The sequence below is a fragment of the Diceros bicornis genome, chromosome 6, assembly GCF_020826845.1.
Source record: "Diceros bicornis minor isolate mBicDic1 chromosome 6, mDicBic1.mat.cur, whole genome shotgun sequence".
Taxonomy (NCBI): Eukaryota; Metazoa; Chordata; class Mammalia; order Perissodactyla; family Rhinocerotidae; genus Diceros; species Diceros bicornis.
In genome coordinates this window covers 57164860-57190205 of record NC_080745.1, presented here as the reverse complement: position 1 = coordinate 57190205, position 25346 = coordinate 57164860, and the positions used below count along the sequence as shown (strand labels likewise).

The 25346-nt window shown below is 43.5% G+C and overlaps 1 protein-coding gene across 1 annotated transcript in view; it reads right to left on the bottom strand.

Moving 5' to 3' along the window:
• The window catches only part of PCGF5 (polycomb group ring finger 5), a 121224-nt gene extending 102045 nt beyond the window's left edge, over positions 1-19179 (bottom strand). Inside the window, exon 1 of the mRNA XM_058543522.1 lies at positions 19103-19179. The gene's annotated coding sequence lies outside the window, so the exon portion shown is untranslated. The remainder of the gene's footprint in view (positions 1-19102) is intronic.
• Between the last annotated feature and the right edge of the window lie 6167 nt (positions 19180-25346).

Sequence of the window (25346 nt, the reverse complement as noted above, 5' to 3'; positions counted from 1 at the left end):
TCAACAGTTTGAAAACACTGATTAGAACAAAGATTCTTGACTGATGATGAGTAATGAGTAAATATTAAAGAACTGCTCTCTTAATATTGCCCCATAGCTGAGGTCAATAGTATCTAATTAGCTTAGTTCTCATTAATAAAGACTCACAACAATGCTTCCTGAAAAAAACGTTTAATGATTATTTCTACAAAAATAAGTATGCATTATTTTTAGGCTATTGTCCAGGTACACAAGCAAAAACAAACTGAGTTGTTGAGTTAAATCTGGTCTCAAAACGTACAGAAAAATAAATGGACTAAAATCATCATAAATGCTTTTTTAAAATCTCTACAAATTCCTGTAGGGTAGAAAAATAAACCATACTGGTTTGAGGAAGTACCATGAGAAAGGACTGAGACTTGCTGAAGTTTAAGACTACTGATTGCCATCAGTCAGTTTAGGGCTGGAGAGAGGATGACAAAGCTATAAAGAAAAAAATAAAAGAATTTTGGAGCCAAGGGCATTTTATTTTATTTATTTATTTATTTTTGTGAGGAAGATCAGCCCTGAGCTAACATCTATGCCAATCCTCCTCTTTTTGCTGAGGAAGACCAGCGCTAAGCTAACATCTATTGCCAATCCTCCTCCTTTTTTTCCCTTTTTCTCCCCAAAGCCCCAGTAGATAGTTGTATGTCATAGCTGCACATCCTTCTAGTTGCTGTATGTGGCACGCGGCCTCAGCATGGCCGGAGAAGCGGTGCATCGGTGCGCACCTGGGATCCGAACCAGGCAGCCAGCAGCAGAGCACGCGCACTTAACCGCTAAGCCACGGGGCCGGCCCCCCAAAGGCATTTTAGAAATGAAATCTGAACTTTATAGAGGATGAAACTGAGGCTAAGAGAAGGTAAGTGACTTGTCTAATCTTACACAGCTAGTCTGTGACATGATACTTTGGATATACATTATTACAGAATAGAGAGGGAAAATTAAATTTCTGTTAATTCTCTAGTCATTTAAATGAGCTGATAACCTGTTTCAAAGGGCTGGATCCAGCACGGATGCTAACAGACAGGGAGACTCTGCCTACCAGCACTGTACTTGGCCCAACTAGGTCAGGATACCTCATTTCAGGTGGAGTGCTCCACACAGAGGACAGTCCCTGAGGGGCACGGCATGGTCACAGACCTTGCAACCTCCGAGTGATTCAAGAAGGACCCCATAGGACACCACTGCACCGAGGACAGGCTTATGATGCAACACATCAAGAAATCAAAGGGCTTAGGAACAAAATGTACTGATGTCTGCCTAGATTACCTATACATTAATAGAGAAAAATAACTGCTAAGGATCTTGACAAAATCTGTTAAGTATTTATAAATATGGACTTGTTGCCAGCTGAAAGGCAAAAAATGAAGGAAAGCATATTTTGAGGGAAGAATAAATAAGACATATTTTGAATGGGGTTCTCATACAAACACAAAAGACAGCAGGAACTGATGCGAAATAGTTTCTAAATTTACCAAATCACCACCTTCTGCTTTCTGAATACCTACAACAGGAATGCAAAAGAGCACAATAATTCAGATCTATATTTAAAACAAGAGACAAGAACTTGTTTGTTTGTTATTTAAGACAATCTTTCATTCACTTTTGAGCACTCAGAATTAAGAAAAAAAATTCAAGAAATTGGTTTATTAAGGCAATATACACAAAGTAACTTAATCAATGGGAGAGCAACAATGTTATGCAGAAGGAGAAAATAGGTCTATTTTTGGAGTCACCAATCAACTTTCCTCACCATGGTTACAGGCCGTGTTTCATAACTTTCCAGAATCACAGATGATTCAAAACGACCTTGGTAATAATTCAGACCAAATCTCATATTTTATACATGGGGAAACTAAAGTTTAGAAGGTGGGGAAGATTGTCTGGCACCACAGTCCTTCAATGACACATCACAACAGAACTCAAGTCCCCTCAGTCCTAAGGAAAAATGTAAAATCATTACCTCAGAAAAAAGGTACCCCTTAATTTCTCTCTGGGTTTTACTCATTTGTAAACTATATGAAATTGTTTTGGCACTTAAAATCTCCAGATGTTTCTACATGACTGGAAAAAACCTTTTCAAGACTACATTTTTATAATCATAACTTCAATTCAACTTGGAAATATAGATGTGTTCAATACTGGCTCATATACTTCTTAGGGTTTTAACCTGTTTCCTAGTAGCTAAGGAGGCCCATCTGAAAGAGAACCGATAAGCCATGTGCATCATGCAGGCATCTATGAAGTTTGTTATCCCAGATACTTAATATTTATTCATACTCTTTGATCTCTTTAAATTTCCTTCACTTTCATGTAGATATGTATGCATGTATGTAGACACATATATACATACATGTACATATATGTGTATACTTGGAAAGATCTATTAACTTGGATACATGGTAAGGACAGATCAGACTAAAAATGAAAGCAATAAAATTTTTCATGTCATATACTACTAGTGGAATTCATTTTTAAAATCACCCCCAATCCAGCAAGAGCAAGTGCTTAACACTTTAGAGAGAAACTTTGTATTAATCCATCCAGCATTTATTATACTTGTCTACCACACGCCAGGCACTGTGTTATGAACTGGGATATCAAAAGATCACATCCTTGCCCTTGCTGAGTTCACAGTCTAGTAGAGACAGGTATGAACAGACACTTGTCATGGCCTGGTAAGTGCAATAACAGCGGCTGATTAATGGAACATTGGGAACAGAATGGCGGGAGATGACCAAATATCATGCGGGTGAAGGGAGAATGTCTGGAAAAAGGATAAAATTATCAATCAGGGTTTCTTCAAGGAAAAGAAAGATTTTTCCAGGCAAAGAAGAGAAAGGAAGTGTTTTAGATGGAGGACCTAGCATGTGCAAAAGTAGAGACAAGAAGTGGAACAGGTTAGTCAGACAACCAGCAGAATTCAAGCCTCCATCTCCTGCACACCTGTACCCCTGTGGCCAGCGCCAGCTGGTCTCACTTTATATCCATCATCACCTACCTCAGGAGACTCTCACTGCTGCCCGGCAGTCACACCCCATGTCCCGACTGCTCTCTACTCTCCTACACCACCTTCATGCCTTTACCTTTCTCTTCAAGCCTCTAATATTTCATCCTCGATCCTCAATCTCAGCTAAGGAATGAATACACTGCTCTCTAGGGAAGCGACAAGTGATGAGGGTGGAGAAAAGCTAGGGCCAGGTCAGAGGCTCTACATGACACTCTGGAGATGTGGACTTTATCCTCAGACAAGGGAGGGTCAGAGATTTACCTCCATAAGAGAGGACTCTGGCAGGAGCACTGTAAGGGGCAAGACTGAAGGGAGCGAGGGTCAATGAGGAAATTAACGTAAAGAAAAAGTAATGAGAATCTGACTGAAGTCAGTGGCCATGAAGTAGACAAGATAATGTTAAGGAAATAAAATAAAAGGCCTATTTTATGATTGAATGGTAGAGAGGTAGAGGAGAGGATTCCAATTTCTTAGCAGCACAATTATATTTAATTTTAATCCACTGGTTTTAAAGTTTATTGTTTCCAAGAAATTGCAAATAATATAGTTTTAGTATACATAAAATTGTATTATCTGCATCTAGAATCATCCTCATAATAATAATAAAACAATTAACATTTGAATTGAGCTAAGGTCTATGACTTTTCAGCAAATGGAATCATCAATCTGCCATTAGCATTCGAAGCTCCTGAGAATAACAACAGTCCCTTCATCAGGATGCTAAGTCACTCAATTTTTAGGACAAGTTAAGACCCAGAAGTAAATGCACAGAAAATACTCTAAATTTTTCTAAATAATTGGCAAAGGAAAAATACAAATACTAGAATTCTGGCTATGCAGAAACTTTGCAAGTACATATATATTTTTTTCCCCCCAAAGCCCCAGTGGATAGTTGTATGTCATAGCTGCACAGCCTTCTAGTTGCTGTATGTGGGACGCGGCCTCAGCATGGCGGGAGAAGTGGTGCGTCGGTGCGCGCCCGGGATCTGAACCGGGGCGGCCAACAGCGGAGTGCGCGCACTTAACCGCTAAGCCACGGGGCCGGTCCTGCAAGTACATATATTTATAGACAAACATATACATAGAGATAGTAAGAAGTAAATTTACAGACTTCTCTGGAGAAAACACAAAGCATAAAAATGTATAACATACTTTTTCCATGATTTCTTACTGAAAGGATGTAGAAAAGAGAAGGGTCTCCTGAATGAAGAGACAACAATTTTGTATTTGTTCATCACTTCAAATCTCCTTCCTGTATCAGGCGACATCTAGGATTTAATGAAAAGGCCGTTTTTTCTTCTTAGGTATACCCCCTCTGTCCCTGGGAACCTAGCAACCAAAAGGAATCCCTTCTCCATGGACTGTATGCATAAAGCAGGCAGATTCATGTCATAAAGGCTATATAAGGTGCTTCCTAGGTTGCTACAAAATCCACACGTGAAGATCTTTACCTATGAGTCATAGCAAAAGTGTGAAGAGCTTGTAACAGTGGTACTCAACTCTATTTGCACAGTAGCGTCACTTGGGGAGTTAAAAAATATATACGTATACATACACACACACACACACACACACATATATATATATATATCATGTCTGGGTCCTACCCTAGACCAATTATGTCAGAATCACTAGAGATAGGTCCTAGAAGCCCCCAGATGATTCTAAAGAGCAGCCGGGGTTGGAAACCACTAGCCAGAACCCTGCTTCTCTAGGTGTGGTCTGTGACCAGCTGCATCCCCTGGGAGCTTTTTAGAAATGCAGAATCTCAGGCTCCACCTGAGATCAGCTGAATTAGAAGCTGCAAAGTAAGGCCATCCTAGTGACTCGTGTGCACATTAAAGTGTGAGAAGCACTGGGCTAGAAGAGTCTTGCACTAAGTGGGCAAGCTCTAAATAAGACTTATTGATGAGATGAATCACTTCCTCACCTTAAAGCTCACATTTTGGCCCAGCTGTATAAATGTATTAAACGTAAAGTAATCCTTCAGAAACCAGCCGAGACAGCTCCCTATATACTAGACAGAATGCAAGAGGTAAGTCCTATCACTGTATGGAGCAGGACACTGGCTTGATGTGAAACAGTTCCAAGTGGATCACTGACACACCCGATTCACAAGAGCAGCTGAATCTTGGGAGGCAGGGGATGGGAATGAGGAAAGGCACAAAGGAAACTTTAACTCTGCCTGTAATTACTGATATTTAAAAGAAGTTTTCCCTTAAGTCTGAAATGTTTCTCATCCACACAACAAACATTTCTGCCTTTAGGTATACAAAATCTCTCTAGTCAAAGGCCAATGCAACAAGACCTCTAATCTTGGGAAACTATATAATTCTTATATTGCTTCATCTCTTGCTTGCTAGCAACCTTTTTAAGAATTCACTCACAGAAAACTAGGGAGCTATGAAAACTGCTGTTGATCCCCAGTGCAAAGTGGAAATGCTGCCTTTGGTGAACATCTGGTAGACCACAGTCGGGAGAGTCAGGGGCAAAATCCAGGGAGAGAAAAAAAGAACTTGAGGGCAACGTGAAGGTGCAGCTGAGTCAGCCCCAAGAGGCAACACTGAAGGTAAAAAAACAATAAAACGTTATTAAGTTCAAATTTACTTGAACTTGAGCTCTAAAATTACTTCATAGGAAATTCAAGATAAGGTCATCAATTTAAGTAGTTTCTGCGAAACAAAAGGAAACAAATACTGGCTCTCTGTACAGCCACTCTCATTATTCACAATCACCCAAATGACCTCTCCCTGTCTCTCCCTTTCTCTCCTCGGACTCTTCTGACTCAAAATAGACCACATTAGTTCAGAACTGAGAGAGAGCGAAGATCTGACTTGAAGCTGAGAGGACAGGAAGAACACAAGAAACGTTTAAGAAGCAGAAACAAAGGTGTTGAAACTACTTGGCTAGGTGTTAGTCCCAGCCATACGTCAGAAACAGCTGGGGTTCTCTTAAAAAGTAGATTCCCTGGGGCCCACCCAAAGCCAAATAAGTCAGAATCTTGGGACAGAGGGAGACATTTGAATTTTTTTAAATGGTTCTGAGACAGAGTGAGGGCTGGAATCACAGCTGTGAGGGAGGAGTCTAACATCAAAACAGTGTTTCTTAATATTTAGTATATATTTTTTAAAGCTCTGGACCCATGTAAATCATCCCCTAACCCACTTACTAGCACTGCATTACTTCTTTTCCTACTAATTTTATTTTTATCAACATAACCCATGCAAATTATTTAAAAACTCAAATAGTACTACCAGGCTTAAAATGAAAACACAGCAGTAACGTGTCTCACCTCCCACTTCCCAAAGGCAAACTACTTTAAAAACTTTTAGCTTTCTCTTCTGATATTTAATTTTATACTCCTAAACAATGTGTATATACTGATATTTCTTGATTTATTAATTTTTGATTTTCATTTAGTAATTCATATAATGATAGATGTCCTATTACGCACTAGCTTTTCCTCTTCATCTGCTATGTAGTTATGTCAACATTTTCCCCAGCCTCTCTTGCAGTCGTGTACAGTCAGAGTTGATATTTAGTCTGTATGTTTTAGTATAGCTGTACCAATCATTACCAAAATACTTCCACACTGACTGGTAAATGGCTGCTACCTAAGCTTCTCTCAAGCCCTCCTAGGGACACTCCCTTGCCCCTACTTTCCCAAATCCAGCAAACAAAGGGCTAACACCTGATACAGAAGAAACTTCCAGAGCAGCTCCCACTCTACAGCAGACCTAGGTTCTGATGGGTCAGCGTCTGGGCTACTAGTTGTTAAACATTTTGAATACTGTCCCTAGGTGTGACCTTGTGATTCAATTTTTGCACTGGAATACCAGTGAAAGTGAAGTGTGCCACTTACGGCTTGGCTTTAAACCTTTGACCCTCACTGCTCTTTCCCCTTCTTGTGAGCTGGAACATAGACATGCTGCGTCCAGGTTTTAACCATGCAGATCAGGACAATGCCTTAGAGGAAGGCAGAGCAACAAGATGGAAGGAATCTGGGTTCCTGAATAGCTGCATGGAGCAGAGACATCAACCCACTTGAAATGCTCATCCTTGAACTGTCACGAGGGAAAAATAAATTTCTTTGTTCTTTAAGTCACATTCCTGTGGAGTCTGTATTATAGCAGCTTAGTCTTACACTCTACTGCACCAGTAATTCATATTATTAGGACCTACGTAAATATTATCTACTGAGCCAACTTCACTCCATGTGTCTTTTCTTGCACAGATACTTATTTTTATGGAGTTTATAGTTGCCCTTTTATTTCATTTACTAGGCTTTTTAATGAATAATTCAACCCAAGTGCTCCCCAGGGACTGGAAGGCTCCCTTGAAGAATATTTTACATTTGGTCAAATACATCAGATCATCTATCAGTGTTGTTTTTGTTTTCATTCGAAAACTCCCTCCTGGAGCGGATCTTCCTCCTATTCTGATCTGGACTGGCCTCTCTCTAGGTCTGCTGCACTACTGTCATCTTGAAATTTCTCTTCACTGTCATCCTAGAATTTTCTTTTGCCTTTCTCCTGCATGTGACTTCCTGTTCCAGAATCCCAAATATTCTTCTTTCTTGGTTTATGCCCACATGTTGATAAAATATACCATCTAGTAGCTTCCTGTAAAATGATGCATAGAGAATAAATTTTTGAGACCTTTCATGCCCTCAAAATGTCTTTATTCTATCTCTTGCTTGATAGTTTGTGTTGGAAATTCTAGACTGAAAATACATCTCCTCAGAATTCTGAAAGAATTAATCCATTGTCCTTTAGGTTCCACAGTTGTTGTTGAGAAATCTGGTGCCACTACAAGTTCCAATCTTTTTGCATGTGACCTGTTCTCTTCTTCTGCCCCTCACAGGATTTAGGATACTCCCATTTTGCTCACTACTTTGAAATTGTACAGTGATATGTCTTGTACATCGACTGTGTGGGTCCTTTTTCATTCATTCTCCTGGCTATTTTGTGGACCCTTTTAATCTACAAATGTATGTCTTCCAGTTCTGGGAAAATGTCTTATATTACTTCTTCGGTAATCTCCTTTCCTTTCCTTTTCTCAGTGGACTCTTTCTGGAATTCTTATTAGCATGATATAATACCTGCTGAACTGATTCTCCAATTCTATTCCTTCTCTCCTCTTTCTATATTTTTTGCTTTTGTTTCTACTTTATCTTCTGGTCCTTCCAATGATGTTCTTTTAGCTATTTTATTTTTAATTCCCAAGATCTATATTTGATTCTCTCATTATTACTCTTTTACAGCCTGATTCTCACGTTATTAATGACAGGTGCGGTGGTTTTGATTATTTTCACTTTTCTTCTTCTCCTTGCATTTCTGTTTCCTCCATGGTTTTTGTTCTCATTTGTTCTGGTTTCTGCCTTTTTTTGTTGAAAGTTTTCTTCAATTGTCTCAGATTCATTGGCTATTTGTATTTAAGAGTAAGGCACTAAAAAACTGATTGCAAGTTCCATGCTCATGAGTGGAGGGAGTAGAGCTGTCGACTAGTGGGTTCACTGTAGGAAGAAGGGGTAGTAAGTCAGTTTTTTCATTGTGGGACCTCAAATGTCAGTATCTGCAGGTCTTTTCTCTAGAGCTATTCATTTCACCCAGAGAAGAGACCTTCAATATCCTGCCTGGGTTGGTCATTACCTGACTATCTTAGGATTGGGGTTGGGGAAAAGAGCATAGGGTCTCACTGTTAGTATGCATAATTTCACTAAATTCCTCTGTTTTCAGTTGAGCATTTCACCCTTACCCTCTTTTTTGCCATCCAGAACCATTAACTTACTTCAATTTCTCCAGAGAAAAAATGTCCAGTGTCTGACAAGAACTTCATCTTGCTGTATGGGATGGGTCTGGTTCCTTTTACAGACGTTCAATCAATCCCTTATTTTCAGCCCCATGCCCTGCTCCACAGCCTCTAATTCTAGAGCCTTTCTGGGATTCTGGGGGATACACTGGCTGTTTCTTCCCAGTGTCTATTCCCAATCTCCTTTAAGGGCACTTAAGTATCAACTTTCTCCACTACACTAAGTCAGTTGTCACAGGTCTGTCTGCTTTTCAACCTCCAAAAACGTGTTGGTATCTCCCATCTGATGTTGCCTCTTCTCATATTACCATCACTACAGTAGTGTTTCAGGAGGGAATGACAGTAAACACATGTTTGTCCACTAAATTCTAATCTGAAGTCCCAATAACCAAATCTTACAACCATAGAAACTGCCCCCCAAAATGAGCCTTTATCAAATTTTTTTTTCTTTTGGTGAGGAAGATTAGCCCTGAGCTAACATCCCTTGCCAATCCTCCTCTTTTTGCTGAAGAAGATTGGCCCTGGGCTAACATCCGCGCCCATCTTCCTCTACTTTATATGGGACACCGCCACAGCATGGCTTGACAAGCGGTGCGTCGGTCCGTAACCGGGTCCGAACCTGCGAACGCTGGGCCACAGAAGCGGAGCCTACGCCCTTAACCCCTGCGCCACCGGGCCAGCCTCTCTTTATCGATTTTTAACAGTCATAGCTTTCCTATCCTTATAGACACACCTGATTTGCTAAGATATTTCCCAATTATCTTAATGTTTATCATTTTCTTTTTTAATCATAAAAAAAAAACTTATTCAAGAGAATCCTTTTGCAGATACCACAAAAGACTTTTGATTTATTGACTCATTAATTTAGTCTTAAAAGATGGTAGGATTTAGAACAACAGACTGTAATTAAGCAAAGAAAACACAGATTTTTCATGTAATAAAGCTGTTTTGACTGACTGCTTCTTGCCACTTCGAATCTAGCCTATGGTGGCCTGAGCTGAAAGGCATTTGCCTTGATAACTGCTCTAGTATTCTCCAGGAAGACCTTTGGCTACTGCACAAAACCATCATCAATACTGGAGTCTTGGGGCTGGCCCTGTGGCTTAGTGGTTAAGTGCATGCGCTCCGCTACTGGCGGCCCGGGTTCGGATCCCGGGCGCGCACCGACGCACCGCTTCCCGGGCCATGCTGAGGCCGCATCCCACATACAGCAACTAGAACGATGTGCAACTATGACGTACAACTACCTACTGGGGCTTTAGGGAGAAAAAGGGAAAAAAAGGAGGAGGACTGGCAATAGATATTAGCTCAGGGCTGGTCTTCCTCAGCAAAAAGAGGAGGATTGGCATGGATGTTAGCTCAGGGCTGATCTTCCTCACACAAAAAAAAAAAATACTGCAGTCTTAGCTGTTCTGCTTCTAAAGACAGGCAAAGGAGGGATGATCAGAGTGTTTAAAAAAATAATTAAGCATGAGGACTTTCTCACATCCAAAGGATCACAACTTTTTCACCCCCATCCAAAAGACACAAATCTGAAGACGCTTAGCCTGAAGATGTTAATCTTTAAGGCTGAAAACCAAGGACTTGTCCTAAACACTAAATTCATAGTTACAGAAATAAGAAATAACTACAGAGTAAAACACCAATATTACACCTTTGATCTAATTCCACTCAAAAGGAGCACATATTTTGGACCTCTCAATACTTTTTATTATCTCCTGCTACTACTCATGACCTCCCTGAAAAGAAAACCAAGCGTCCAACAGAAGAAAAAAGATTCCTGTGAGGGAAAAAAAATTAAATTGTTCTATTTCTTGAGCTGGGTGGTGGTTACATAGATGTTCACTTTTTAATAATCCTTTTAACTGTTCATTTACATTTCAAAAGTTATATATGTGTTATATTTTACAATAAAAAAGGCTTTTTTAACAGTTAAAAGAGAAAAAGGTAGAAATTTAATTTGTCATGAAATGCACTGCTTTAACCTCACTTGGCCAGAATTCTTATATATCCTGACTGACATGGATAAAGAGAGAAAAGTCATCATGATTTACCTTAAGTGCCTAACCTAGAGTCCCACCAAATTTCAGTAGTCATCTTAGTTGTCCTATTTAAAACACTTCATTTAAAAAAAATTTCTTAAACTTCATAGTTTGCCTTGCATCCCATACAGTAATACTGATTACATTTGCTTAACGCTATTTATTTGCAAAGAGCTTTCACAGCAAATACCTGGGAAACAGAGCAGGTATTATTTTCTCCCATGCTACAGATGAGAAAACTGAGGCACTTAATAATTAGTAAGGTCAATAACAGTGACAGAATCAGGACTAATTCCAAGTGCTATATGTCCAATTAAGGGCTCCTTAACCATTTTATAAGGAGAAAGACCTTCACACTTCTCCAAAGTTCTGAATTCTATCAAAGCCGGTGGTCCCTGCTATGAGGTCTGTGAGTTTCCTCAGAGTCCCAGGGAGGAAGGAGAGATCCACTAGGTATGGCTGTTCAACTGATTAACCAAGGACCCATGCTCAAAGCGTTCTGAGTCATTTCTCTCACTTCTAGTTAACATAAAAATGCAGCTCCTGCCTCAGAAGTTAGTTTAACCCAAATGCAAACAAAGTTACGAGTGGTCAATAACCTTATGTTCAAGGGGAACAAACACGTCTTTTCCACTCACAAGTTTCAAAGCAGGGATAGTCCCTCTCCACTCCTGTCCTCCTGCCCTACACCATATTCTTTCCCACAGAGGTGGAGCAATTTATTTGGTTGGTGTGTGACAGCCATGAGTCTGTTTCTCAATTCTCAAATGGATGGAGTTTTTCTATCAAAAATATTATGGCTGAGAGATTCGGCCTCTTTCTCTTTCTTTATACCTGGACAGTAAAAGGCAGAAACCTGGGTATTTCTGCTCTGCAGCCTCAAACTTTCCATCCAGTAGGTTGTTCCAAAGTCTTGACTAGGGCGTAGGGGTTAACTAGACCATTCTGGGCTTCACACCAAGCTAAGTTTTCCAATCTAGCCTTCATCAATAATGAAGTTAATATTTTGTCTATCTGCCGATTCTCATCTTTTTTTTAATTAGTGGGGGAGAACTGGCGCTTTTCATGGGTCCTCCTCAAAGACACCATGACTTGCCTTTTGGATAGAAGTTAGAGCACGTGGACTCCATTCCACAGCTCTCCCCAGGGGAACTCCTTGCCCACAAACACTTGTGTTCTAAAAGCAGTAGGCAAGCCATATGCTGAGGAAGCTTTCTAAGATTTTGTTCAGTGGATACTTTAAGTACTTCTGTCCCAGAGGGCAAAACGGAACTGAGATTCTGGTTCTTTCCAGAGCCAGCTCTGCCACACATGTCTATGACCTGGGCAAGTAGCAATCTTTCTAGAAAGTCTTTATAGGACTTTAGCTTCCTCATCTTTCAAATGAAGGAATAATTTCCCTATCTTTAATGTACCTGCCAACTCTGTGGACTAAAAGCTCGGAAAGGCTTTAATAAAAGAATTCCAGAATTTTAAAAACAGACATGAACAATGATATATAATCATTTGACATCTTGGCCTCGTAGTTCCTGAAGATCCGTGACCTCCTACCTCATGCCTGTGTCACTTCACCATCCTCAAGCTCAGCCACACTTTGAATTTACAGCATCGCTCATAACTGATCCCTCCATAACAATAGGATACTCTGAAAGCTCCTCATCTCCTTTGCCACTAGCCCCAGAACTGCCGCCTCCACATTCCCATTTCTCCCTTTCCTTTGTTCTTGCTGAACCAGCCACTAAAACACTCCAATCTCACATCTCCTGCTCAAACTTCCAGCCCATCAACACTTTAGTTTCACTTGCCTTCCTACTCAACTGAGGACCCATATGGAGTTAGCAGTTTCGATGATACTCACACCATCTCCACTTCCAATTTTCTGAGCATTGCTGCAGAAAGTCATAAAGACAGGGAAGATTCATTGTATGACAAAGCTAAGGCCTTTTAGCAACTTGTAAGGCCCTCATCACCTCTGGCTCTCCGTCACCCTCAGATCCATAGCTACTCCAAACTTTTCCCACTCTCCTCCACCTCCCAACTTCACCCCTCACTCCCAGCTTACTTTCAGCAAATCAACTGGCCTCCCCTGTTTTTTTTTTCCCAACAGAAAGGAACCAACTCATTTCAAATGCAGCCACCCTCCCTCCCAGCTTCCAACTTTCCTCTCCAAGTCTCAGTTTCTTTTTGCCTTCTTTTAACCTTTTTCCCTCCATGTCACATCTGTTTTTCCATGAATAACTGCTTTACCTGTGTCATGAGCAGGGTGATCAAATAATTCATTATGCAGAAAGGGACTTTCTTTTAGAATAAAAGTGGGCATTATTTGCCCAAATGTTTATATTTGTCCAAATATTTTCCCATAATTAACTGATAACAGATGTGTACCGAGACTGTCCTGGGGAATCCAGATGTAGGGTCATCCTATCTTGCTCCCATCCCTCCTCCTTGAGGAGGGCCTGGTGCGTTAATTACCCTCCCACTCCCTCTCTTGATCTTCAGCCCCTTCCTCTCCACTGACAGTCACTCGACCCACAACACTCTCAGGCCCTTCTGTGGTTTTGTTTTTAAGAAAGCTTCACTGGCACTCTCATTGCCTCAAGTCAGTGTCCTCTCCGATTTTCACAGTCCAATCACAGTTTACACTTACTCTCTCCATTGCCTTCCCCTTCAGGCACCCCTCAGGAACCTGGCTGACTTCTGTCGGCACTGCCCAACTGGCCCTGCTCCTCAAAGGCCACTGACAATGGTCTCACTGACAAATCTAATGACCTCTTCCCAGTGTTCAACCTCAGCCCCTCCACCCTATCAGTCTCCTCCAAATTCTCCTTCCTCGCCTTGCTTTACCCTATCTTTTCCTCATTCTCCTCCTGCTTCTTTCTTTTCAGCACCCTGTCACCCTCTTTCTGTCTCCCTCCAAGCCCACAAATATTGGTTTCTCCAAGGCTCTGCACTGGCCTTTTATTCTTCTCATCCACACTCTGAACCCTTCTCACAGCTTCACCATCCCCCTTCATAAGGATGCTCCCAAATCTTTCTCTATTTTTAATGGCTCCAATCCATCTGGATGGTCCATAGGCACAAAAAAGTTCACATATCCAAATCTAATCTTATAATTACTTTAATTAATTAGACAAATATTTACTGACTGCACGCCACTTGCAAGTGCTTTACTAGTGGCCTTTCCTGACTATATCAATTCCTGCCATCACCAACCAAAGCTACTCAGCTTCCGTCTTTGACTTCTCCCTCAACTCCCACATCCAATTAGCCAACAAGTCCTGTTGCATTTACTTCTACAGTGTCTCACCCAACCCATCTGCCCCCATCCTAATTTACATTCTCACTGCTTCTCTTCTGGAGACTGTTTTAATAGCTTCCTAACTAGGGACTACCTGTGGCTCCTCCAATGCAGATTAATCTTAAACCATAGCTTTAATCACATCATTCCCCCACTTAAATATCTTTGATGGTTATCTACTGCCAATTAAACAGGCTCCTTAGCCCAGCACTCAAGATGTTCACAATATGGTCCTCACCTTGCCATGCAGCCTTCTGTCCCACTATCCTGCCTCCAGCCTCCTCACTCTCCAGCTTAACCACATTCCTCTCCATTCCTAGATATGTTCATATATCTTCTCCTTCAAGTCTTAGTACAAGCTGATTGCCCACATCTCTGCCAGTTGAAGTCCTACCAATTCTTTAAGGCCTTGCTCCAGGTTCCTTAATTAATTCTTCCCCAATTTTTCTGCCTAGAAATAGTGTTTTCCTTCTCTGAAATCACAAAGCATTTTCTTCATGCCTCTCTAACGTTCTTCCACATAATATAGCCTTTCGTTATCTGTGTTATTCTCCCTACATGACTCCTCAGCCTCTCAAAGAAAGGGTGCCTATCTCTGATTAACCCATATACTCCTTAAAATGCCTTATTTAGAGTATGCCGAATGAGAGGTTGAAATATTCAATTTAACTCTGTATCCATAATATAGCACATAAAATAATGAAAATGTACTTAATATCATCAAAGTTAATTATGTCAAATTCTCAGGAAGGCCTTGAAATTAATCATTTTTGTGGTTGCTCTTGATAGATCAAGGATATATGAATCATTTTATTTAAACTAAAATTGCAGGAGAATTGTGCATTCTTTTTTTTTTTTGTGAGGAGGATTGGCCCTGAGCTAACATCCATGCCAATCCTCCTCTTTTTGCTGAGGAAGACTGGCCCTGGGCTAACATCCGTGCCCATCTTCCTCTACTTTATATGGGACACCGCCATAGCATGGCCTGTCAAGCAGTGCATCGGTGCGCGCCCGGGATGCAAACCCGGGCCACCAGCAGCGGAGCGCGCGCACTTAACTGCTACGCCACAGCGCCGGCCCAAGAATTGTGCATTCTTGATCGATTCCTTAAAGTATAGAGTTGGACAAGATCTTAGAGACCATTTAACTCTTCTCCTTCCATCCCAATCACCAATTCCCAGTTGAGAAAACTGAAAGTTTGAGAGATTAAGCTGCTCCCATGGTCACACAAACCAGAAGTCGTAACTATAGCCATTATCATTTATTAAGGGCCTAGTGTACACCGGGCATTTTACATACATTATCCTAGTCCCACAATAATCCTTCAAGGTCAGCGGTATTACCCCCACTTTAGAGATGAGAGAGTGCTCAAAAACGTTAAGTGACTTGCTACAGAGAGCCCTCCCTGTTAGGGACAGAGATAAGCTTCAGCCCCAATTCTGCCTGGCTGTAAAGTCTAGGCTTTTCTAATTGGACACTATGGCAGAGGCAAGACCTACCAGATGCCCTGACTCCTGTCTCCTACTGTTTCTCCAGTGAATAATTATCTCAACTAAGCAAGCATGCACACTTATAAATTGTAAGCCATTTTATTTGAAACCTTGGAGGCACTAAAATTAAACAGTAGCTTCGTTACTGTACAAGTTTTAAAGTTAATTACCACCAGCATTCTGACTTTCTTGTCAGAAAACTTCTTCAATCTGGAAAAGAGACGTGTTTTCCTACCATTTCAATTCTCAAGTATATTTTCAATTTAAAATACATTTGCCCAACCACATTCAACAAGTACTTGTTGAGCTCCTGGATGTCCAGGGCACATGGGAGGGTACAGAGTTGACTAGGACATAGTTTTACTCTCTGCGAGTTCACAGCAAGAGGCAGACAATTGACTAACGGTAGGAACCACTCCTCCCCCACCTATAGGAGCTCTGGCTAATTCAGGGACTTCCAACAAGAAGTCAGGATGCCTGGATCTAATCCTGGCCCCGCATCTTGGGCAGGTCATCTCACCGTGCCTTAGTTCCCCCGGTAAAGAGATGGGTAAAAACAAATGAACTGTGCCAAGCAATTTCAAGTCCCTTTTAGCTTTAAATTTTTATTATCTCTGAGCTCACTCTTGAGATTATGCTTCTGAAAGCGATCACAGCTACTGTCATGGAAAGGGAACTGCTGGATGCCCCCTCTTCTTCAGCAGTGGCTTCAGAAGTACTGAGTTCTAAAAACACTGCTACAAGATTAAAGCTGACTAACGGGCCTCCAAAGTTTATTATTTATAATAATGTAAAGTTTATTAAAGTTTACCTTCTAAGGCGATAGTGTTAAGCACTACATTCAGATCCTTCTATTATTCATTGACTTATTATAGCTTTAATTTAGTTCTTTACAATACATTTAAGATGTTTAAAATATAACTTTAAATAACTCCTTGACTCTACTCTTTGTGGAATTAAGTTATTGACATTAACAACAAAAAAGCAGAGTTAAGGCCCCTGCAGAGATGTAAATCTTGTATTCATTTAGTTAAAATTAATACTTCCTATTAAGTGCTATCTACTATGCACCTTCCCAAAGTACAGCTAAATTTGAGCTTGGTGCACAGGCAGTGGGGAGGGGGGAATACAGAAATATCAGTAGTATTTCAAATGTGAGTGGAAATATACAGTACTGTGGGAACTTGACTTTGCTGATTCCATTTCAACATCTTGCACTTTTTTTTCCAACTAGTACAGACATAATATCTTTAATCATCCACTGACTTATACAGTAACACACTTTCTTTTGACAAGGCTCCACATGCCTTATCTTTCTTCATACTCAGCATCTTAGGATATGATGCTCAAACTCATCTTGTGCTATAAGTTAACAGCACAGAGGAGGAAATGAATCAATCAAAAGATAATTGGAAGAAAAAAAAAAGAAAATGAGAACTGTACCGTCTTAGTGCCTTGCTCACAAAAGGCACTGAATTTCAACTGTCAAAGATAGTCCTACCAAGAAATCAGGAAAAAGGAATTTATTTATTCACTAGTGAACAGAGTGCCTCCTTATACATGCCAGGCACTGTTCTAGATGCTAGAGTTACAGCAGTGGACAAAACAGGCAAAAGTCCCTGCCACAATGGAGCTTACATTCTACTGCCAAGAGACAGGAGTTAAGACCTAAACAAAATCATTTCAGATAGTGATTAAGTGCTATGAGAAAATAGGACTAGGAGGTGGTTCCTGGGTTTAGGGGTGGAAAGCTACTTAAGGTGATCAAGAGGGCCTCGCTGAGTAGATGCCATTGGAGGTGAGCCCTAAATGATGAGAAAACTTTACTCTTAAACCTACAAGTGTAGGGTGGGGTGGGAATGAGTCAAATTAGTCTGTAAGGGTGGTCACAGTGGTCAAAAGTACTGTATTAATGGCAAACTAGATTCCTTTTAGGATTTGGCTTTAAAAAAATAAAACCTAAATCTTTAAGTAGGACTCCTCTACTTAGGAGCCACTTACTCTCTTTTTTAAGATCCACTAACTTTTAAAGTTTTTGCTAATTACTTTAGCGGTATTTAAGTAGAGGCAATTACTAGAAGGATTCCTTCAGAGCCCAATACCTCACTTGACACCATCCAAATTCTGAATGAGACAGGATCCAGCCCTGCAGCGAATCAGCGCTCCTCCACCGACTCATTAATGCAGCCAGGTGAAATCTTGTAACCTTTCCAAGAACGTGAAACAAGCCTTGGGAAATCTGGGGAACCTGACACCCCCAGGATTCCCCTAAATTGTGGAGGTGGTAAAAAAATAAATAAACTACCACCCTTTGCATTACTCTCCCCCACCCCTCCAGGCATCATCGCTGCAGAAGGGCCGCTGTCCCTGGGTCAGAGGCACACGGCGAGTACGCGCGCGTGTGTACCCCGCGTGAATCATCAGCGCCCGGTCCGCGGGGCGATGATTCATTCACCGCCCTGCAGCTCACGGCCGCACACGCAGCTTCCTTAATATTAAACAAATGTTTCAAAGTACAAACGCCTAGAGCCAGAAACGTGGAGACCCAGGCGAGGCGGCGGGGAGGAAACTGCCCGTTTCGGCCGCTGCCCGGGTGTTCCCTGGGCCGGGAGGGGAGCGGCGGGCAAGTCCGTCCGCCCCCCCGCCCACCCCTGCCCCTGGCACGCGCGCGGGCGGCGCCCGCAGGGGGCGCGGAGGGCGCACAGGTGGGTCCCCGCGTGGCCCTGCCTCCTGCCCCTCCCCGCCCCTCGCGGCAGGCCGACGCGCCCTCGCCAACGCGCCTCCCGCTCGCCCCTTTCCTCTCCGTGACATCTTATATAATAACCCGAGCTAATCAAAACGGAAGCGACGCGCGCTGCCGGGGCCCGTCTCCCGGCCCGGACTCGATGCTCGCGCCCCGAGCCCACAGCCCCCGAACTAGGCGCCGGGGCGCGCGGCTCCCGGGCGGGGGAAGGGCCCGAGCGCCGACTCGGCTCGGCCCTCCTCGGAGAAGGCGCTGCTGTGGCGGGTCCCCGTCAGGAAGCCGCGAGCGTCACAAACTGCGTCAGCTTCTTCAAACACATTTCATGGTCTCCCTCCAGCCAGGGAGCCGGCTGCTCCCGTGGCGGGGCCGCGGCCGGGGCTGGAAGGAGCCCCTCCGGGGAGGAGAAAGTTCCTCAGGGCCCTCCCCTCGGCCGCACCGCGCCCAGCCCCGCCGCGCTCCAGCCCCTCTCCGCGCGCCGTCCGCCCCGCCGCGCAGCCCGCCAGCCCGCGCCACTGTCAGGTTGGGCAACTTGCGACCCCCGGGCGCCGGGCCGCCCCTCCCGCCCGCCCGGCTCGCCCGGCGCCGGGGGCCTTCCCCCGGCCCAGCGGAAAACAGCGACGCCAGAAACTTCCCCGGGCCACGCCGGGCGGGGACGCCGCCTGGGTCCCGGCGCATCGCCCTTACCTTGCTCTCGAGAGGCCACGATCCGGGCGGGCCGCGCGGGGCGCGTGGTGCGCGAGCGCGCGCGCGTGGGGCGGTAGGTGAGGGAGCCCGCGCCGGCGGGGGCGGGGCGGGGCAGCGGGGGGTGCGGGCGGCGTGGGGCTGGGGGCTGGGCCGGCCCGGCGGGCGGGCGCGAGGAGAGCGGAGCCGGCGGCGGCGGCGGCGGCGGGCGCGGGGCGAGCGCGCCGAGGGGGCGGAGGAGTTGCCGTGGGTTTGTTTACGCATTGCTGCCCGGCTCGGGGCACAGCCCGCACTCCCTGATTGGACACAAACTGGGGCACAGCCTCTCGCCGCCGCCCGCCAGGCCTCCTCGAGCAGCCGCCGCGCAGCTCGCGGAGCGCTCTGCCCGGCACGGCCCGCGGCGGCGCCCGGGCCTGGAGGGGACGAGCCGCGGCGGCTGCCGGGGGCGGGCGTGGAGCCACACGTTGGCTCAGGGCTCGCAATCGCCCACCTGTAGTGGCTCGACCTTGGCAAGGAGAATCGAAACTTCTGAGGCTGGAGACTCCGTATCATTCAGCCATAGAAGGGGCACTTTTTCCACCCCCCACAGAGGGAGGAAGCCTGCCTTTGAATGGATAGAAAAGCAGCTCGAATGTAATATGCCCCTTTGGCGATGGTCAAGCCGAGGCTTGCTGTATAAGCTCTACTGGGAGCTCGCAGTTCCTTCCCCTGCCTCCAGCTTCTCTGCTTGTAATCCTTCTCCGCGCAGCATTTGAAGTTGCCATCCCAGAAGTGACCTTGCCACAGGATGCTGAAGATCCTCCGAGGCTCGTGGCCTCAAGCCCCAATTCCTTAGTCGCACAGTCCTCCACAGCTGGGCCTCCACCTTTCAGTCTCCATCGCCCAACGCTCACCCCCAAAACCCTTGTCTGTAGACAACACCTCAGATGCCTCTGTTCTTTAACGATTGTTTTAGATCCTGCTCTGTTATCTGTCAGAAAACTAGAAAACCCCATAGCTCCCTCCACCTGTCAAACCCTCATAGACTCAGCTTGTCTACCATCTCCCACTGTCTCTGTGCAGCTTCCCCGACCCTCTGCAGAATCCCCCCTTGTGTCTGGCATCAGTCTGGCTTGAGGATGCGTCGTGTGCCTACTCTGTGCTCCCACCCCTCTCGTCTGTGGATTCCTTAAGAACAGGAGCTTGGCTTTAACAGGGCTCTGGGGATGGAAGAGATGAACGCTGTAAGAATAAAATTGTCTCTGAGTGTCTGCAGCTCTGCTGGGACTGGAAGAACTCGAGAGAGTCTCTAAGAGGGTCTCCTGATAGACGGTCCACAAACCCCATCTTGCAAAAAGCAAACACTTTCCAAAACTGAGAATGCCCTCCATTTCTCCTGTGTCTCCTCCCCACCACACCTAGCTAAGTGCCCTGTGTACTCATAATGGGCACTTAATAACCCTTGGAGGAATAAAACAGATGATCCTTAAGCTAAGGCTCAAGGTAATCAAAGTGAATATAGTAAATCATGAAGGAATAGACACGAATGGCCATGAACCCAGTCAATTTTTTTCTTCATTGTGAAATTTTTGTTGTACATTATTTGTCAGTCACCATATAAATGCATCCCTTCACCCCTTGTGCTCACCCCCCACCCCTCTTGCCCCTGGTAACCACCAGACAGTTCCCTCTGCATGAACCCAGTCATTTTACAGATAATTCCTAGGCTGAGAGTCTCTCATCTCTGACAGCTAGTGTGGATTTGTCACTCTCCAATCAAACTCTGGAGAAGTGGACACTGACCCTTGCTGACTCTTGGGATGGCTGGATTTCTTTCTCTCTCTAGATGCACTGCTTCTGGTCCCACTAGGAAATCTGTCTTTGAATTCTGAGGGTGAGTCCAAGTGAAAGTATTTTCTTTCCCAGATAATTCAACAGTGATAATTTCATGCAGTGAATTAGTTACAAAGGTGTTGAAAGAACTGGACATGCAACCAGGGGAAGGTGAGGCAGTCCTGGGATTAGCAGTTGCTGGATGCATCTCCTCCCCTGGGGCTGCAGGGACAAAGGGAGGAGGCTACCAGAACCAGGAAGGGCTAGTCCAGTGGGAGCTGGAGCAGTGATGGAAGTGCTCAGATGGAGCACTGGAGATGCTGGAGATGCCTCCCACAGCAGAGAGAGCCATAAAGCCTGGCTTTATGGCTTGTGACTGGCACTGGGGCTTGGGTGCTACACCTGGTTACCTCTGGGACTCTTCCTCCAGGTCAGATTCTGCAGCACAGACTTTTTCTTTCTGAGTGCCAGAGCTCCCTTCCTCTTCCTTTTTCCTCTTTGCCCTTTTGCTTCCATTTCTCCTTCTGCCCTCGTCTCTATCGTGATTCCCTTTTGTTCCCTTTTCCTCTCTTACTTCTGTATCTCTGGCTCTCATTTTCTCTTTGTGTTCCCATATACCTCCTCCTGACTTCTCTTTTCCCCACTGAATCTCTTCTCACCTCTGCTCATCCTACTCCTTCCTGGGCAGGCTGGCAGCCTTCTTCAGCATGAAGGAGTGACCAAGTTTCCTGTGGTAGGTATTGGGATTCAGAATGATCATATTGTTGTCCCTCTAGACACTGTGCTAGATATTTCACATATGTTATCTCATTTTGTCTTCACCTCACACCTACTAGTGGGGCACCATTGAATGTAACTTTGGTGGCTTCACTACTGCCCATCACAGGGAAGGCTTGGCTAGTGCAGCTTACTATCAACACTGCTGACAGTCCTCATCTATAAGTGTCTCCCTCTACCCTTTCTTCTTCTTATCCTACATCTTTTCCTTTCATTAGCACAGATATTTCTCCCAAACCCCAACCCCTAATAGTCTAATACATCGCCACTCTAAATCTCCAAAGACTGAGAACGGCTACTTGGCAGAGGGTGGCATTTCAGCTGGCTATTGAAGGATGGGTCGAATTTCAATAGATGGAGATCAAGGCAGGGCATTCTTGGTGGAATAGTGAACAATATGATCCAACTTGACTGAAACACAAGGGACGGCTAGGAAATAAGACCAGATTTCAGAAATTTGTCTTTAGATCTCAGTTGTCTAAGACAGTCTACTCAGAAACACAGGTTAACCCTAGGTATATTAAGTGTAGGTATAATTCATATAATTAGAGTCATAACATTTTAAAGCCAGAAAGAAATCTAGACGTTGTCTTGTCCAACATGTCCATTTTTAAGTCAGGAGACTGAGGCTAAAAGACTTAGGTAACTGGAGTATCACGGTAGTTTATCATGGGCATCAGAGTTTGACTAGCTGTATTCAAATGCCTGCTTTGACAAATGTTAGATTATATGACCTCGAACTTATCTGTGTTTAAGTTTCCTCATCTATAAAATAGGAAAAGTGATAGAATCTACCTCAGTGGGTTGTTGTGAGAATTGAATGTTTTTAGAGGTAAAACACGCAGCACAGTGCTTGGCATATAGTCGGTCTTCAGGAAATATAAGTGAATATTATTATGATTTCCCATGGCTATTCAGCTAGTAAATACCAAAGTCAGAACTGATCCTCCGAGTCTTTAAGCCATAATTGAGTGTCCTTTCCATTACTAGAAGTTAGGTCTTAAGGTGCTTGTTGAATGCCATCTGTGAAAATATGGTGCTCCTCTGGTCTGCTGTTTAAAGAAGTTCTCAGTTATCCTTCTAGCTCCCATTCCTCTACGTTTCATGCTGCCTGCTCTGCCACCAGCCTCAGCAATCCTACTGAGTATTCAGTACTGCATGATGTGAAGTTTCAGGCGAAGAAGGGGACATGAAAAATGAGCAATGGACGTGTATTTCATCGTCAACAATATGGTTTAGAAGTTCCAATATAGTCAAATGTTACTAATTTAAATTTCAAAGGACCAAAAAATCGTTGAATTAAAGGGGTTTGAATTATCTGTCATTCTGTAACCTACAGAGTATCAAACCTACCAGCTTAAATTTTGGTAGTTCCTTAGGGGAACTCACTGGGACCAAGAAAAAGCCGTTGTTTAATTGAGTATCCAGTCCTTCAACAAAATTGTGATGGAAGAGAATCTTCTTTGTCCCTCCACCTTTCCTTTCTGAGTCCCTGGTCCCACTTTCAAAACTCCTCCAGCCCCATGATCGTCGTGCAGTCCACTCTCTGGACTGTAAACATCTGGAGGCAATGAGCCACAATTTACTTACATTTTATTTCTAGCACCTAGCTCAGTATCTGGGGAACAACAGGTGCCCACATGTTGAACTGACTTACTTGAACAATGCCATACATGCCAGAAAGATCCCTTCCTCCTCCTCCTCTAAATCTTTGTCTCCTCAGTTGACTGTCTTTAGCTAGATGTCAGCCTGCTACACTAATTCACTGGAAAACAGAACAACAGCTGAATGTGAAGTAAACGTGCGTTGTGCAATACAAACTACATTCAAAGGGGTTTCTTTTAGTGGTATAAATCCAGGTGGTATTTTAAGAGGGTCAAGAAGAGATTTTGGGGGCAGCTGGACTTTCCTAACACCTTCACATCACGCCATACAAACTGAAGCTTCTCTCTCCTTTAAAAAAAGGCTGACTTTCATTTTTACACATTTTACTTTAGATTTCTTAGATTAATTTGTAAATGGCCTCCATTCTACATATGGCTGTATTAATTATCCTGCCTAAGTCATTTCTTAAAAGGCACAGTTTTGTTTAATCTTAAAAAAGTCAATCATTTTTCCATTTTCCTCTTCTACTTCAAAGCCAGACTAATGACCTAATAGCTTGATCATTCACTGACTCTTTAATCTCTGAAATCTTCCTTCTGCTTCCTCTATTTCGTTTACATGCTTGCTCTAGGAAGCTGGAAGGAATCCAAAGGATTAATTCTAGACCAACTCTTCATTTTATAGAAGGGGAAACTGAGGCACAGAGATGCCAGTGACAGACTCTCGAGTTCCCAAAGCACCCATCCCATGCTTCTGTCCACCTACCAGTGAACTCCCCATTGTCAGCTGCCCTCCTGACCCCTATTTCTGCCTGTCACCACCATCTTTTGGGTCTTTAGGATTAAAATGGGCGATCTTTGACTCTTCCTTCTCTTCAACCCTCCTCTTTCACTTCAGGATGTCTCTCTGACTTGTCTTTCTAGTCTGAACTGGCCCAGGGTTTAGTGCATTTTCTCTTTATGACTGTGTTACTACAATAGGTTGCTTATGGTTTCATTGTCTGTCTCCAACCTTTTCCTCTTACACAGAATGAACCTAGCAGAAACATCTTAATATAACTCAAAATTTTTTAAGTTGTAATAAAACGGTGACATTTTGCCATATGAAATCAAATTCAACATGCATTTAGACTAACAATAAAATACAAATTTATTATTGTCAAGCCTTTCCAATTCTGAAACATATACCAGTAAGTAGTGCCTGACCTTGGGCAAGTTATTTAACTTCTGTGAATTGCAATGTCTTCAGTCTGTTAATTGGCAGTATTATTAGCATAAGTACCTAACTCATAGGGTCGTTTGAGAATTAGATGGAATAATAAACGTGAAATGATTAATAATAATAGCTGTAATAGCTAATATTTGCTGAGGTCTCACTGTGGACCAGGCATTATTCTAAGCTCTTTAAATGAGTTATCTCGTATCAACTCTGTAACATAGATTTCTTATTATTTCTAGATGAGAAAACTGAAGACTAAAGGAGTTAAGAAAATTTCCTAAGATCAACAAGCCAAGAAGTGGCTGAACCAGGATTCAAAATTGGCCAGTCAAACCTGAGCAAACCTGTATGCCACAGACTGGTACATAGAAAGCACTTAGTAAATGGTAGTTATTTTATTGTTGTTATTTATAATCAGTATTATCACCTTAAAGAGAGGAGAAAACCTTTACTCTGCTTTCCTTCCAGATTTCTTTCAGAAGTTGAACCTTAGTGTCACCTTAGGAAGAGATAGATTATTCATGATAGTCTAACGTGCTGGGTACCACTTGTTGCTGCTTCCCAAAGAGAGACTGGAAGGATGGTTAGGGGTTCTTGCACTGCTGGGGCTCTGTAATCACCCTGGTCCTCCCCATCCCCACTCTGCCCTCCATAATATTCTTGATGAATGGGAATCACCCAGGCAATCTCTAACCCAGGAAGCGTTCGTAGTGACAAGCCAAAGATTTGCTCTCTGATTGTGCTTGCAGTTCCTTTAGGGCTTTCTCATGGATGGGACCAGAACATTCTCTGCACCTCGCTCTGTTTATTTTTCTTCCTCAGACATTTCTGCCTC